The sequence below is a fragment of the Girardinichthys multiradiatus genome, chromosome 13, assembly GCF_021462225.1.
Source record: "Girardinichthys multiradiatus isolate DD_20200921_A chromosome 13, DD_fGirMul_XY1, whole genome shotgun sequence".
Classification (NCBI taxonomy): Eukaryota; Metazoa; Chordata; class Actinopteri; order Cyprinodontiformes; family Goodeidae; genus Girardinichthys; species Girardinichthys multiradiatus.
Window position 1 is genome coordinate 4,027,858 of NC_061806.1, and position 14,393 is coordinate 4,042,250.

Here is a 14,393-nt window from a genome sequence, read left to right on the forward strand (position 1 = left end):
TTCTCGGTGGTGTGTCCCGGGGTCTTGGGCCTCTGGGTTCATGGCTGGATCTGCTCGGGCGTGGATGGGTGCCGGCGGGGCCTGTGGGCTCGTTGCTGCGGCTCCCTGGGGCTTCTGCACTGTCGCTGCTGGGTGGTTCCCCTGGGACTCTCCACTGCTCTTCTCTGGGGAGGTTGTGGTAGTCCCGGCAGTGGTTCTCCTGGGGTTCCTGTGCTTTGGGGGGCCTTTAGATGTCTGTGGCTCGGATCTCCTCAGTGTCCGTCCAGGGACCATGACGCAGGCCTGTGGGTCCTCACACTCGCTATTGCATATTTTTGTGGAGAAAAGAAACCTTGTATACAAAAGCGCGTCCACACCCATACTCACAGGTGTTAAGCTTCAGGTGTTGACAGATACACAGATGTTCTATATTGGGCTGCACCTCTCACTAAGTACATTTTATATTCAGAATTACCGTGTACTATTTTGTTAAAAAAAAAAAAAAAAACAGCTGCAGGTGTATAAGCAAGCAGGGTGTAATCTTGTATTCTCTTCATCCTTCTTTCTCTCCACTCTTTCCTCCTTTTCTCCCCTTTTTCCCCCATCTCTCTCTTTTTTGAGCTTCTTTTTTCCTTTTCATTTCAGTCTCCGTGTCCGTAACAATTGAAATATTCCCAAAGAAGTTTATAATAAAGTTTCTTTTATAAATATCAAGCAGAGCTTTAAATCATTAGCTGTGATGCTCCGCTTGTGAAAGTAAATCTGTTGTGCAATTTCTTGGCACTCAGACAACAATTCTGAGCGATACTCTGCCGGATAGGACACGGTAAAAAAAAAAAAAGAGACAAGCTAGGCTGGGCGTTAGCGAGGTGAACGCCTGGTGGGAGAGGCCGAGGAGCGGGCCGGGCGCCGGGAGAGCGGAGAAGAGGAAGCTGACGTAGCCAAGTTGGAGGTGAACTCCGGAGATGTTGAGTGAGATGAATGGAGTGCTGGAGAGAATCCATGGACGATATGCATGAAGCGGAGAAGATTGAGGGACGACTGGAGTAGAAGAAGACGTCGAAGCTTGAGGTGCAGGAGGATCGGTTTGAGAGTAGAAGATCAGAGGAGAAGCTGCATGCAGAAAACATGCAGGAATGTGCAGCAGGAGCCAGGGTGGAGGAGATCAACCTCGACGACGCTTGGCAGGAGGATTTTAGGGCGCTTCCGGATGAGGTGGAAAGTGGAGGAGGTGGAAGGAGAGAATCATGCTGAGCGAGGGGGGATAAATCCAGATTGGAGTGGGGAGACATGCAGCACGGTCTGGACTGGGAGAATGGACGCCAAAGCGGGAGGCCAGGCGAGTGGTTCTGCGAGCTAGAAAGGAGGAAGGAGGGCGAAGATCCATTGTGAACAACGCGAGGAGCGGCCAGATCGTCAGATTGAAGTCGAACATGATGTGGCTGAACATCAAAGTTCAGCTGCAGAACGGAGGGTTCTTCTTCTTCTTCTTCTTGGTTTTATTGGTGGTTGGCAACAAACCTTTAGTAGCATTACCGCCACTTACTGGTATGGAATGTGGTTCGTGTCGGTCTATCTATTTATATATATATATTTAAATTCTACAAATTTAATGAATAAATAAATCCTACCTATATATATATATATATATACAAATATACATACTAACACATTACTTTGTATTCTACCCATCTATATCCTCTGTACTTTTACAAATTTATCTACTATAATCAAATTCTATGAAATAATTTAGTTTTCTTTAAAAATTGAATCACTTTGTATATGTTTACTCCCTAAATTCTTCCTCAAAATATCTAATAAATTAACCTTTTCCTTAATACCTTCAACCTCTCTCCTCATATATGTTCTTTCTCTTTCATATTTATGACATTCTAATATAACATGTTCTATTGTTTCATATTTTCCACAGTAATCACATTTACCAGTATTATGCTTTTGACTTTTAAAAAGTGCATAATTAAGTCCTGTATGCCCCAAATCTTAACCTTGTTATCACTCTTTCCTCCTTTCTATTTCGTCTTCCATTTCTTCTTTCTCCTACCATCTTCTGAATTGTATAAAACCATCTTCCTGTTTATCCTTCATCCCACCTTTTTTTTTGCCATTTTTCCATCAGCTTTCCTTTAACATTAGGATTTTGAATTACCCTCTTTGCTATTTTATCTGCCCTCTCGTTTCCTTCTACTCCAATATGTGTTGGAACCCACACAAATATAACGATCAAGCCCATTTTTTGTATTCCCTATAATGTATGAAATATTTCTAATAAAATGCCCATCCTACTATCTGATTGATTATATTTTAAACTTAATAATGCAGAGCTTGAATCTGAGCAAATTACTGTTTTTGTCAGATCCTGGTCATTTTGCCTGCTACTAACCCTTTTTCACCAGTAGGGGCGTTAGGAGCTGAAGGATCAGGGTGGTCAGGTGTTTCGCATGTTGTCATCAGCTGGAGGACTATAAGAGGTAGCAAGCCGGTACTTCGACGCCTGAGTGTTTTGCCTCTTCGTGGTATTGAACCTGGCCAATTTCATGATTTTGAGAAGTTTACTTCTCTGAGAAGACTGTTTTTTCCCTTGACTAATAGTCTGTTTTTTTGTCTCAGGTTACCCAAGCCTCGTTCGTTAAGAGATCTCAGGAGGACTTTCTAACAGTTTAAGGACTCTGGATTGTCGCTTTTTTCCCGCTGGCAGCTGGATCAGACGTTTGCTTCACAACTTCAGGCGAACCCTGTCCACCCTCCTCCGTACCTCTCAGAACTACCTTGCTCCGATGTGCAGTGTTGCTCGCTGCCCCTCCAGTATCACAACCTCTCTCCCTGGCGGACCTAACTCAACCTGACGTAAGCTCTCTCGTAGAGTACTTTTTAAGGTTTCTGTTGTGGTGTCTTACCTGCGTTCGTTTTCTCTTGCAGTCGCTCAGCAGCCTCTGTTTCCAGTACCTGGTTCCGCAAATAAAGCTTCTGAAACACTTCTCTGTTTAATCATGTTTTTCTGCATGTGGGTCAAGTCGGCCATCAACAATATGACAGTTTTTACTGGTTTTATATCTTCTACCCATTGTAAAGCTAATAATATTGCCAACATTTCTCTCTTATTGTAATGGGATTGTTAAGTTTTTATCAATGCACCACTCACAAGTACCAGCTAAACCATTTGAAACCATTGTTAAATCAATAACTGATTCCATCCCTGTTCTCACATTGATTCTTGTTCCCCTCCCATCATTAATACATACTAGATTTTTTATTTCCATTAATTCTTCTATAACTTGTCCATTTTTATCATTACAGTTACCCCACAATGTACTATTTGCATTAAAAGGCCCACACCAAATTACTTTCCCTTCCAAATATTCATTTAACTCCTCCATTGTTTCAATTGACAATGTTTTACATGGATTATAAAAATTTATTATTTTAAATTTACCTTCTTGTTCCCATATCTCAATTACTATATATTCAAGTTCTTTCCCTTTCCCTAATACCTGATATTGTATCCCTTGCTTAATAAATATTCCACATCCTCCTGTCGATCTCTTCTTACACTATCATATCCTTTTATCACAAAATCTAATGTTGTTTTTAACCATGTTTCCTGAACACAAATAATTTCTGGTTGTCCTTCAAGACTATCAATATAACCTTTAAGTTCTTGTCCATTAGCAATTAAACTTCTTGCATTCCATTGTAATATTAACATGTACTACTTTCACCAGATGTTCCTTGTCTCCCATCTACCTCCAACTTTTTATTTATGTTCTCCCATGATCCCTCCTTAAACCCCAAAAACTTTTAAGCTCCTCTCACTATGATTTTAATCTTCTCAGTTTTATTCTTGGCTTGGTCAGTACAGTTGATAACATATGCTACGAATAATATTAGTTTTTCTACTGATATTGTAACATTTTCTTCTGACTGTACTTTGCTTTGCTGTGGAATTTGACTCGCTATTTGTTCAATCGTTCTTGTTTTCTGTTCCTTCCCATTTTTAACTGCTTCTGCATAGCTTATGTTTTTAGTCATTTTAATCTGTATAATTTATTTTGCCTTCTTCCTTACTTCACATCCTCCATACGTAACTCTATGTTGCCCTCCACAGTTACAACATTTTTCTTGTACTTCTTTACATTCTTCTAACTTGTGATCTTCACCACATTTTGGACATCTCTGCATCTTTACAAACTGCTGCTATGTGTCCATGCCTTTGACATTTGAAACAACGAAGTGGCGGAGGGATATAAGGTCTAACCTGAAAGCTGAGATAACCTATTTTAATGTTTGGTGGCAACTCTTTTTCTTCAAATTCAATGAAGATTGACATACTTCCTACTTTTCCTCCATTTATTGTTTTTGACAATCTCTTCAAGTTATTGCACCTATAATACTTCTCTTAATTTTATCAAGATTTTCATCTAGAGGGATCCCATAAATCACTCTTCTAATTTTTTTATTTTCTCCCATGATGTTTTTCTCCAACAGTTTTTTTGCAGATATTTTTCCCCTTTAAAGCCTTATTCTTTTGTTCTTAATTTTTACAGACTAACAGTAAGTTTCCATTTCTCAAAATATTTACCATTTCAACATCTCCAATTTTCTTTTTTATCTCTCTTGACACCACAATGGGGCTGATGTTCTTCCTCGTTCTCAAGTTTTAATGTTATTTTAAATTCCTCCCTCATAACTTTCCTCCTAACTATCCTTTCTTCTTCTGAACTGCTTCCTTCCAATTCTCGTTTACTACCTTGAATATCACCAATTCCCTTTCATTCATCTATTTTATTTCTTCCACATCCTTTCCCTCTTCCTCTCCCCGCTGGCGTCCACCATTCAAAATCCATGTCTTCCTCATTTCCTGTCTCCATTTCCAACCGAATCATTCACATACCAGTTTATGCCCAAATCCACCTTTTCCAAATCCAATATATTTCTATGTTTTGTTTTTCCCACGCCGCACCAAAACCGTTTTTCTTCGACGTAGTCTAATCCCTCGTCGACCGTTGGTAACGGTTGTTAACCTTCCCCTAGTACAGAACGGAGGGTTCCATGGATGAAGATCTTTTAAAGTGGAGCCTTGAAGGTTGATATGCCGGGGAGAAATGCAGACTTGACGCTGATTGGTGGAGCAGAGTCGCATGGAGGAGTAATTAGACGACGCTGGAGGTGATGGTAACTCTTCCATGTTGAATTTTCGTTCAAACTCCATTTGTCGAACTTTGTGTTTCTCCTGGGAAAACTGACACATTTAACAGCCCCACTATGTTATTATATTTTCCTTTTAGAAACGGGACAATAATCCATTAGGAACATTTACAGAAGAACAAAGTGAAAGCCATAATTATCTGACAATGTTTCACCTAATTCAGCTAATTCTAAACATGAATGCTGATAATGCATGAACTGATGAACGTCTTAGGATTAGAATTAGAATTGTCTTCCCCCAAAAGGCCGAGGCCAAACCGAGGCTGAAATGTAATAGAATGGTTAAAAGATGACAGCAGGAGAGGAAAAGTAAAATGCCGGAAATACTGGGCTATGAAGTAGATATAGAATGATGAGCGAGGGAAACAAGTTAGATATAGTAAGAGCAGCATAGGCATGAATGTAAGGAGCCTCGAAGGCATGAAAATTATGAATTGGTGCATGTGGTGAGCCCGCATAGGAATAGAACATGAGCCCAGTAGGTGAGTAGGAGAGAGACCCAAAATAAATAAAAGAAACATGAAAACGATGAATGAATGCTGGAGAGTGCGCCTTCGTAGGCTCTCTTGCGTAGGCTTGTGAGTGGTGTGAGCTATTGAAAGCTTGCAGTGGTGCGTGAGCGTGTGAAACGTGCAAAGGATGAGTGGGCTGCTTGAAATGAATAAGACTTTACCCCGGAGGTTGAACCTGCTGGGGGTGAGAATGAAAGATGACGAGGAGGTAAGAGAATGAATGAAAGGGATTGAAAATGCTGACAAAAACCTTGGGAAACAGAAATGAATGAGATGAATCATTCCTGAGATGATAAAAACGATTTAATAGGCCATCCATCACCAGTTATTGCATGAAATCCTACTTAGGAACTGAGAGACTGTTGAGCTGAAGACGAAAGTCTGAACATATGATGCATACAATGGAAGATCAGAGGCCAGGTGTTGGAAGGAATCTGTAGAGATTCCTTGGGTAGATGCAGTAATTGCAGCCCCAATTTAAGTGAAAGGCTAGAAATTTGACTGGGCCAGGTTGCATGAATAGAGTCTGTCTAAAATGTGAGAAAACAGGAGGCAGACGTAGGGCTCTTATGGAGTGTGAAAGAGAAGAATGATGGGAAATGTTTGAGTGCGAATTTGATCATGGCTTGAAATTAGCTGAATGGGTCATCGAAGCGAAGAACTAAAGATGAAACGTGGACTTGTGTTGGCATATAGAGATGAGGTGAAATATCAGGGTAGAACTAAAGACTGAGAAGACTAAATGTTTAAATGGAACAAAAGTTAAAGGAATTAAAAACACTTTACCTGAAACCCGTAGGGGGCTTGAATGTCCTGGAGATAGGATTAGATATTTCACCTTCCAAAACCGAGGCCAAGACAGAGCAAAAGTGATATGGATGGAGGACAAGGGTGGGGAGGAAATGATAAGAGCCTAGCAGGTGAAGAAGGGGAAGGACATGAATCTGGCCAAAGTCAAGGGAAAGGAAATATAACAAATTGTTGAGTAAGAGCTAAGCTGAGCCTAACGAGTGAAGGAGAAAGAAGAAGCAGACTGGCTGGAGAGGAAATGAAATAAATTGCTAAGGCTGAAACGCGCCTGATGAGATGTGGATGGGACATGATAAACCTGACTAAGCCTGGCGGATGCGAATGTGGGCGAGCCCAACAGGCGAAGGGAGAAAATAAGTGATAGCTGATGAGCAGAAGGATGGAAACTTGGTAAACCTGACTATGCGAGCAGAGAGAAGGACTTGGTCGTGCCTGACAAACAAGTAGAGGAAGCAAGGATAAGTTAAAACTAAAAAGGCCAACCGTCACTTGTTTATGCAAAAGCTCTATTAAGAGCAGATAGATCGTCGAGCAGAGCACAGAATTGAAGTTTAGGCGGACATAAGCAAAGAATGCTGAAGTTGACCAGCAGCTGAGTTGTTGTAGGGAAGCTGTGGAAACTCCTTGGGCAGCTGTTGAAGTGGCTGCCCCAATTCTGAATGAGTGACCTGAGAACTGACTTGGGGAAAGGTTGCATAGAACTAAATTTGCCTCGCAAATTGAGAAACCAGGAGGTGATCATGGGAACTCCTCCTGAAGCAAGGAAAGAGGCATGAAGGGTGAGCTGATATGTAACGTTAGAGAATAAAAGAGAACATGGCTTGGGAAGGAGAAAACAGCCATTGAGGCGAGCTATGAAAATTAAACATCTACCTTCAACCTTAAATGTGATTGAAGACAAGTTTGAAAGGGACTGAATACAACTGGAGTTCTGAAAGCTGAATCTCTAGCTGGTGTGAATGAATTAGAAGGAGTAGTAAATTACTTAGTCTAAGTAAGCCATAAAGGCAAGGAGGAAGGCGTTGGAGAGAAGAGATTCAGAATAAGTTAAGAAACAAAAACGATCGGAGCGAAGGATCGTAAGGAGACTCCCACAGCCTTACTCCAGGCGGTGAAATGCAATGATTTGAAATGTCTTGAGAAGAAGCTAAATGGCGTGAAGAGAGAAAAGCTCGGTGTGGGCTCAGAAGATCATCTTTGATAAAATTGATGCCTGTTAATAGGCTGCGAATGTAGGGGAGCTTGAAACGACAATGTCGAAAGACTGAGATAATAAAAGCTAGAACTGACTAAATGAGAAGCGGGTAAGATGGCGAGTAAAGGGAGGGCAAAATTTACAAAGGATTGCCGGGCAAATAAATGGGTTTTGAAGTGGAAAGAGCTGGACCTGAGATACAACGATGTGAAACTGATAGCGACGGAGAGAGGAATAATCGGAGAAGGGTGAAAGTAGCTGATGAACAGAGGCGGCAAAATACTTGGAAATTAGAACGAGACAAGCATCAGTGGCTGAATTGAATAACCTGGAACATGACAGGCCTGCCTGGATACGATGGAGGAAAGAGCGACGTCCGTGATATTGACTGACATGAAATGTTCATAAGTTGATATTCTGCAGCAGCAATAATGCAGTTAATGCTTGTATGTGAAAACACTAGTTCAGAAAGGTGCTGAAAATTGATTGACGCAGCTGAACAGCAGTGCCAACCTGATCTGCCGAGAGAAAGTGTGCACCACAATAAAAACGGGAAAGGATCGTTATGATAAATTGAAACAGTAAATGATCCTTAGCGCCTGGATGATAAGGGAACGAGGTTGGTAGAAATGTTCGAATATGTAAATGAATAGATATTCTAGGGAGCAAAAGTTGCTGTTATAACTAGTTTAAATTTTTTAAAAGCTAAGTAAAGTTGCAGACAATAGAAATATATATATAACATTGATTTAATGCTACAGAGAAAATAAAGAAGGCAGAATTTACAAGTTTAATATGCATGGTAAATAGGGTAAGAGTACTCAAAGGAAAAAGACAAAAGTTAAAGCGGGATATTGTTAGAAATACGAAGGTAATAGGTTCTGTATATTCTTAGCTATAATGATGAGTTCACGTTTTGACAACAAAGGATTGTGAATCATCCATTCAAGAGGCTGGTTTTGGACCAGGATTAGAGACCAAAAACTGGAGCGAGTCAGCCGGGAGAACGACATCGCCGTAAAATAAAAAATACCGTCCAGATCGAGAGGGATCTGGGGCGGGAAGCCAGCAGTGTGAGTTGCTGGGCAGGAGTGCTGGGAGAAAGGAAGACGAGAACAAAGAACCCTCAGATGGCTAACGAGCCGCTGGAATCAGAAGTGGTCATGAAGCGTCATGATATAACTTTAATTGACGAGAATGAACGGTTTAGCAGACTCCTGATTGCGTGAAAGAGGATGCCGCTTGACAGAGAAGGAATGTGATATAGTAGAAAAATCGGAAAGCCATGTTTGAAATGAATGTCGATGATGAGGGACTGATGAGATCGAGTATATTTAGGGTTAAAAGCAGAAGACGTCTGAAATGCTTAAAGGCGAAAGGGAGATTGATAGAAGTGGAGATGAGATGATTCAAACTTAGCAGGACAGCCATCAGGGGAAGTGACAAAGTGGTCTACCTCAGGAGATGGTAACAATGAGAGAAACCAGATAAATGAGCTGCTCTTGAAAGATTTGGAGCAGAGCCTGAGTGAAATGATAGGATGCGTGGGAGTATATGATCTACCTGAATGTGAACGAGGAGTGGAAATGCAGCAACCTGAATTGCATATGAATGAGGAATAGTTGAGAAAAGGAAATGGAGTGATACGTCTCACCTTTAGAGACGAGCTAGGATGAGCGTTGCGATGGTAATGACAGTGGGAGGAGCCAAGGAACGGGTTGATCGTCGGCAGAGCGGAGAAGTACTGACGTGGCAGAGATGGAAGCGAACTTCAGAAGAAGCTGAGTAATGGATGATATTTTGAGCGCTGGAGAGTCCATGAACGGAATGAACGAAGCAGGGAGGATTGAGGGAGAACTGGAGTAGAAGAAGACGAGGAAGCCTAGGGTGTCGGATGACTGCTTGGAAAAGAAGCTGATGCCGGGGATGACCGGGTGAAGTGGTAGCAGGAGCTGGGTTACAGGCAGGAGTATCTCGTAGATGTTTAGAAGGAGAATAAAAGCTCGACTGACAGCTGAGAGATCATTGGTTACGTACTGTAACCCCAGATTCTATGAGTATAGGCGCAGCCCTTTAAGGCTATCGCTAGTGGGTTTATCCCTTCGTACACAGTGCAGCACTGAAAACTTTAGTCCATGCCCACCTGCTGTGTGGGCCCCACGCCGGTCCATATAAATTACGGTGAGACCAGACAAACGGCTCCCAAATAGCTTTTTTCTTCAGCCATATAGGAAACAGTGAGGCCCAGAGCTTAAAGGGCTGCACCTATACTCATAGAATCTGGGGTTACAGTTCAACGTTCTATTTCATATAGGCTTCGCCCTTTAAGGCTATCGCTAGTGGGTTAAAGGCGAAGCAGGATGTAGTCTATGCCTCACTGGGTCCATCCAGACCACAACTGAAACATCTGCTCATATAATGAAACCAAACTCAGCCTTCTGAATGCGTAATTACGCACTCCAAGCGTCTTGCGCATCACAATGAACAGAGAATATCTCTGGTCAGTGAAAAGGCTGAGATAACAGAGCTGCTGCTGTAAATAGGAAAACGAAGGTTACGAACTGTAACAGTGTAACGATGAGCAGAGCAGGTAAAAAAACCTCCAGGAGGGACGTGGAGACAGATCAGCAGCTGGATCATGCGTAATGATGCAGCATAACAACCTAGTGTGCCACAGACAACACAACAGAGGAGAATAACATCTGTTCACACGGAGGCTTAATGAATACAGCCGCAGTGACAATAACATCATAAGTCACGAAGCGTGGCTGATAATAATATTATGGCACCCAGCGCTAAATCCCACTGAGGGATTAGGGGGCGTGACACGGATCTGTGTCTACGTACACCCCGCAGAAAACGCTTCATCAGCGGGTGGTTAAAGACCGTTCTGTCACCAAAACCCTCATGACAGGAAGAAATAGCTGCAGCATAAGTTTTAATGGTGCTGAAAGCTAAATTCCTGTTCATTAGCTGCTGGAGGAATGACAGCACGCAGCCTAATGGACATGAAAAGGCTTCACGCCTTTCTCTGCGCACCAGCGCTGAAAAGTTGCACACTTTGATGCGTATGATGCTGTGGTAGAGGGGGCTCGTGCGCCCTGAATCGTGCGCACCACATCTTGCGGGAGACCCAGCTTCTCTAAGCACTCCCGTTCAGCGGCCAGACCCAGAGACGCTGACCTAACTCTGGGACGCTCCTGATCGCCCCTCCCGCCTGGAGGAGTTCATCCTCTCTCCACGGCAGCTGCCACGGGCGACCGGATACCAGCTGCTGCAGGCTCGGAAACCATGGCGCGGTTTTGCGCTCGGGGGCTACGAGAATCACTGAGAGCTGTTCCTCTCAGATTTGGTCCAGGAGCCGCGGGATCAGCGGAACTGGTGGAAAAGCATAAAGGAACGTTTTCGGCCACGGGCTGTGAGCAAAGACATCCACTCGTAACGGTGGATCCTACCGTGGGCTCAGTGAGAACCACAACTGGCATTGTGCGTTCCCCCGTGTGGCGAAAAGATCCACTGTTGCTTTCCCGAATCTGCTCCAGATCTGAACAATCAGCTCGGGGTGGATACTCCAGTCCCCGGGACGAGGACCACCTCTGGACATGATGTCCGCTCCTCCGTTCAAGACGCCAGGGATGTACACTGCTCTGATGGAGAGCAGGTTCATGCGCGCCCATCACAGCAGCCGCCTGGAAATGTTTAGCAGCTGAGCCGAGCGCACACCTCCCTGGCGATTTATGTAGGCTGCTGCCACTCTGTTGTCTGTGTGGATCAGAACATGCTGATCCCGCAGCAGAAGAGCAAAATGCTGTGTCACCTTCCACACTGTGAGAAGCTCCAGCATGTTTATGTGGAGAGACATGTGGTCTGGCCACTGTGTTCCCACCGCCTGAGACTGACACGTTCCTCCCCATCCCGACAGGGATGCATCTGTGAACACTGAGACGTGTGACGCCGGTATGCTGAGGGGAACTCCCTCTGACAGGATGCGGGGATTTACCAAATGGGCCAGGTCGGGTCCCACTGAAGGAGGGACTGAGATCATCTGCCTCTTCAGGATCTATGCGCAGGCGGATGAACCATCTCTGAAGACGTCTAATATGGAGCAGACCCAGCGGAACAACCACGTGAGCCGCTGAGATCATTCCCAGTGATCACATAAGTGACAGAGCTGTCACTACGCTGTGAGGTTTGACATAGCGGAGAAGCGCTGACAGCGCGTCTGTTCTCAGCTGAGAGAGACGGGCTCTCATTGTGGCTGAGTTTAGCTCCATCCCCAGATAAACGATCATCCGGGATGGAAAAACAGAACTTTTTTGCCAGTTTATTGAAAACCCCAGGACTGTCAGATGTGCAGCCAGCTTCTTTGTCTGTACCGCTGCTTCCTCTGTGGACCGAGCCAGCAATAGCAGGTCATCCAGATAAAAGAGGATTCTCATCCCTGACGAGCACAGCGGCTGCAACGCCGTCTCCACACATTTGGAAAACGTGCGTGGGGTGAGAGAGTAACCGGAACTGCAGCGTGTAACCTCTGCTGATCAGTCTGTCCATCCACCTGTCCAGGGAACATATGCGCCGCCACTCTGAGTGATCCTCTGAGAACGGGCGCGCATTTATCTGTGGTGCCATGGTGCTCATGGATACGAGCCAGGCTAGAGCCCCTACCGCCGTTACCCAACTCGGATTCTGATCGGAGGTAACCCATGGGGGGCTCCGATCGAAAGGGCTGTAAACCAGCCTCACCAGGGGAATATTCACCCAGGCTCGCAGCTTGGTGTTGAGCGGTGGCATCACTGGTGCACTGCTTCATGGGGAGCTGATGTTGTGCATCCTCTGTGATCTCACCCGCTGACAGCTGGGGAGGACAGGAGGGAGAAGGCACCGAGCGTGGCTCTACCGGAGCAGCATAGGATGCTCTCGTGGAGTCATGCTTGGAAACTGTGAGATCGTGGGGCCTCTTAAACAGCCGTTTAAAAGGGGCCATCTCATTTGGAGTAGAGGATGTGTGTGAGGAAAGCACAGCAAGATCGTACGATCTGGTTGAGCTGGAATAAACCGGAAACTTGCTTTTAGAGAAATGTGTGTGTTTTATTTCAAAACAATCAGTTTTACACACACCCCCCCCCACCTGTCATTTCTTAAACCTCTGCCATGACTCCTGCAGAGGGTTGGACCAGGCGCACGCCAACTGCCCGACCTCTGCGCTGCTGCTGCACGGAGAAGCCATTGGGTGAAGCTGGAGGAGGGGTGAGTGTCCCAGATTGAATTTTCTTCTTTACTCCATTTGACATGTTAATAAACATGGTATGTTTTTTGTTGAGCACATATAACATCTATCTAATGCTTTTTAAAATGAATATGATGTATTACCACATCATATTCATTTATATACCAACGGCTTTCAAGGTAATTAAACCTTTGCTTCAACAAGATGATTTACTGAATTGCAATCTTGAATTTTTATCTAAAATTCTTGAGAAAATAGTTGTTACTCAAGTGTGTGTGTCAGGTGTGTCGTTAAAACTTGGCTTCCGGGGCTGAAGGCCTGGATATTTTCTGAATAGCCCCGGATCTCTTAAAAGATGAAATTTAGAAGTATTAAAAATATGTACTAAGCCACAAAATTAAATTGGCTTTCACATTTTTATCTAAAAACAATCTGATTTGTTTCTATTGTGCTCCATATATTCACTGCCCGCTTCTCCTTACCTGGCTATGAGTTAAAAGAAAAAAACACAAAATTGTTATTTGCGCACACAGGAGGCACCGTGATTGCGCAAATACGCACACAGGCACTGGCAAATGCTGACTCAGATTGGCCTGATCGTAGGTTAAAGCTATTCACTTGTTCACCCAGCAAGACATGATGCTAAGATTTACTTTAATGAGCATCATCAGGGTCATGATGAGGAACAGAGTAGAGGGACTTTCACCTGAGCTACAAGTAAAGTTTAGTGTCCTGGCCGTGATAGAAAACAGTAGGAATCCAGTAGGAAACAGGGAGCGCTGCTGCAGAGCAGCTCACATCAGGTCTCCAGAGCGCTGCGGCAGAGCAGCCCACGTCAGGTCTCCAGAGCGCTGTTGTAGAGCAGCCTGACTCCAGGCCAGACACACCACAGCCAGACTCCAGGCCAGACACACCACAGCCTGGGACAACGCCTGACCCTAAGTCAGCCTCAACCCCCTCCACACGGCGCAGAGGGACGCCCCGGCTCAAGTCATCGGGGGCCCCGGCGACTCCTCTGCCCATGCCACTGAGGGTCTGGCTGACGCCTCAGCCCCTGCTCACGCCACTGAGGGTCTGGGCGACGCCTCAGCTCCTGCTCACGTCACTGAGGGTCCTGCCGATGCCTCAGCTCCTGCTCATGGCTCTGAGGGTTCGCCAGGCTCTGCTTCAGCCTCTGAGGGTTCGCCAGGCTCTTCTTCAGCCTCTGAGAGTTCGCCTAGCTCTGCTTCAGCCTCTGAGGGTTCGCTTGGCTCTGCTTCAGCCTCTGAGGGTTCGCCTGGCTCTGCTTCAACCTCTGAGGGTTCGCCTGGCTCTGCTTCAGCCTCTGAGGGTTCGCCAGGCTCTGCTTCAGCCTCTGAGGGTTCGCCTGGCTCTGCTTCAGCCTCTGAGAGTTCGCCTAGCTCTGCTTCAGCCTCTGAGGGTTCGCTTGGCTCTGCTTCAGCCTCTG

At 44.8% G+C, this 14,393-nt stretch overlaps 1 long non-coding RNA gene across 1 annotated transcript; it reads left to right on the forward strand.

Annotated features, from left to right (window-relative positions):
* Positions 1-2,454: 2,454 nt before the first annotated feature.
* Positions 2,455-3,360, forward strand: LOC124878681. The gene is made up of 3 exons (XR_007040837.1): positions 2,455-2,513; positions 2,608-2,844; positions 2,917-3,360. It is a non-coding gene; the product is annotated as an uncharacterized LOC124878681 (long non-coding RNA).
* The last annotated feature ends 11,033 nt before the right edge of the window (positions 3,361-14,393 follow it).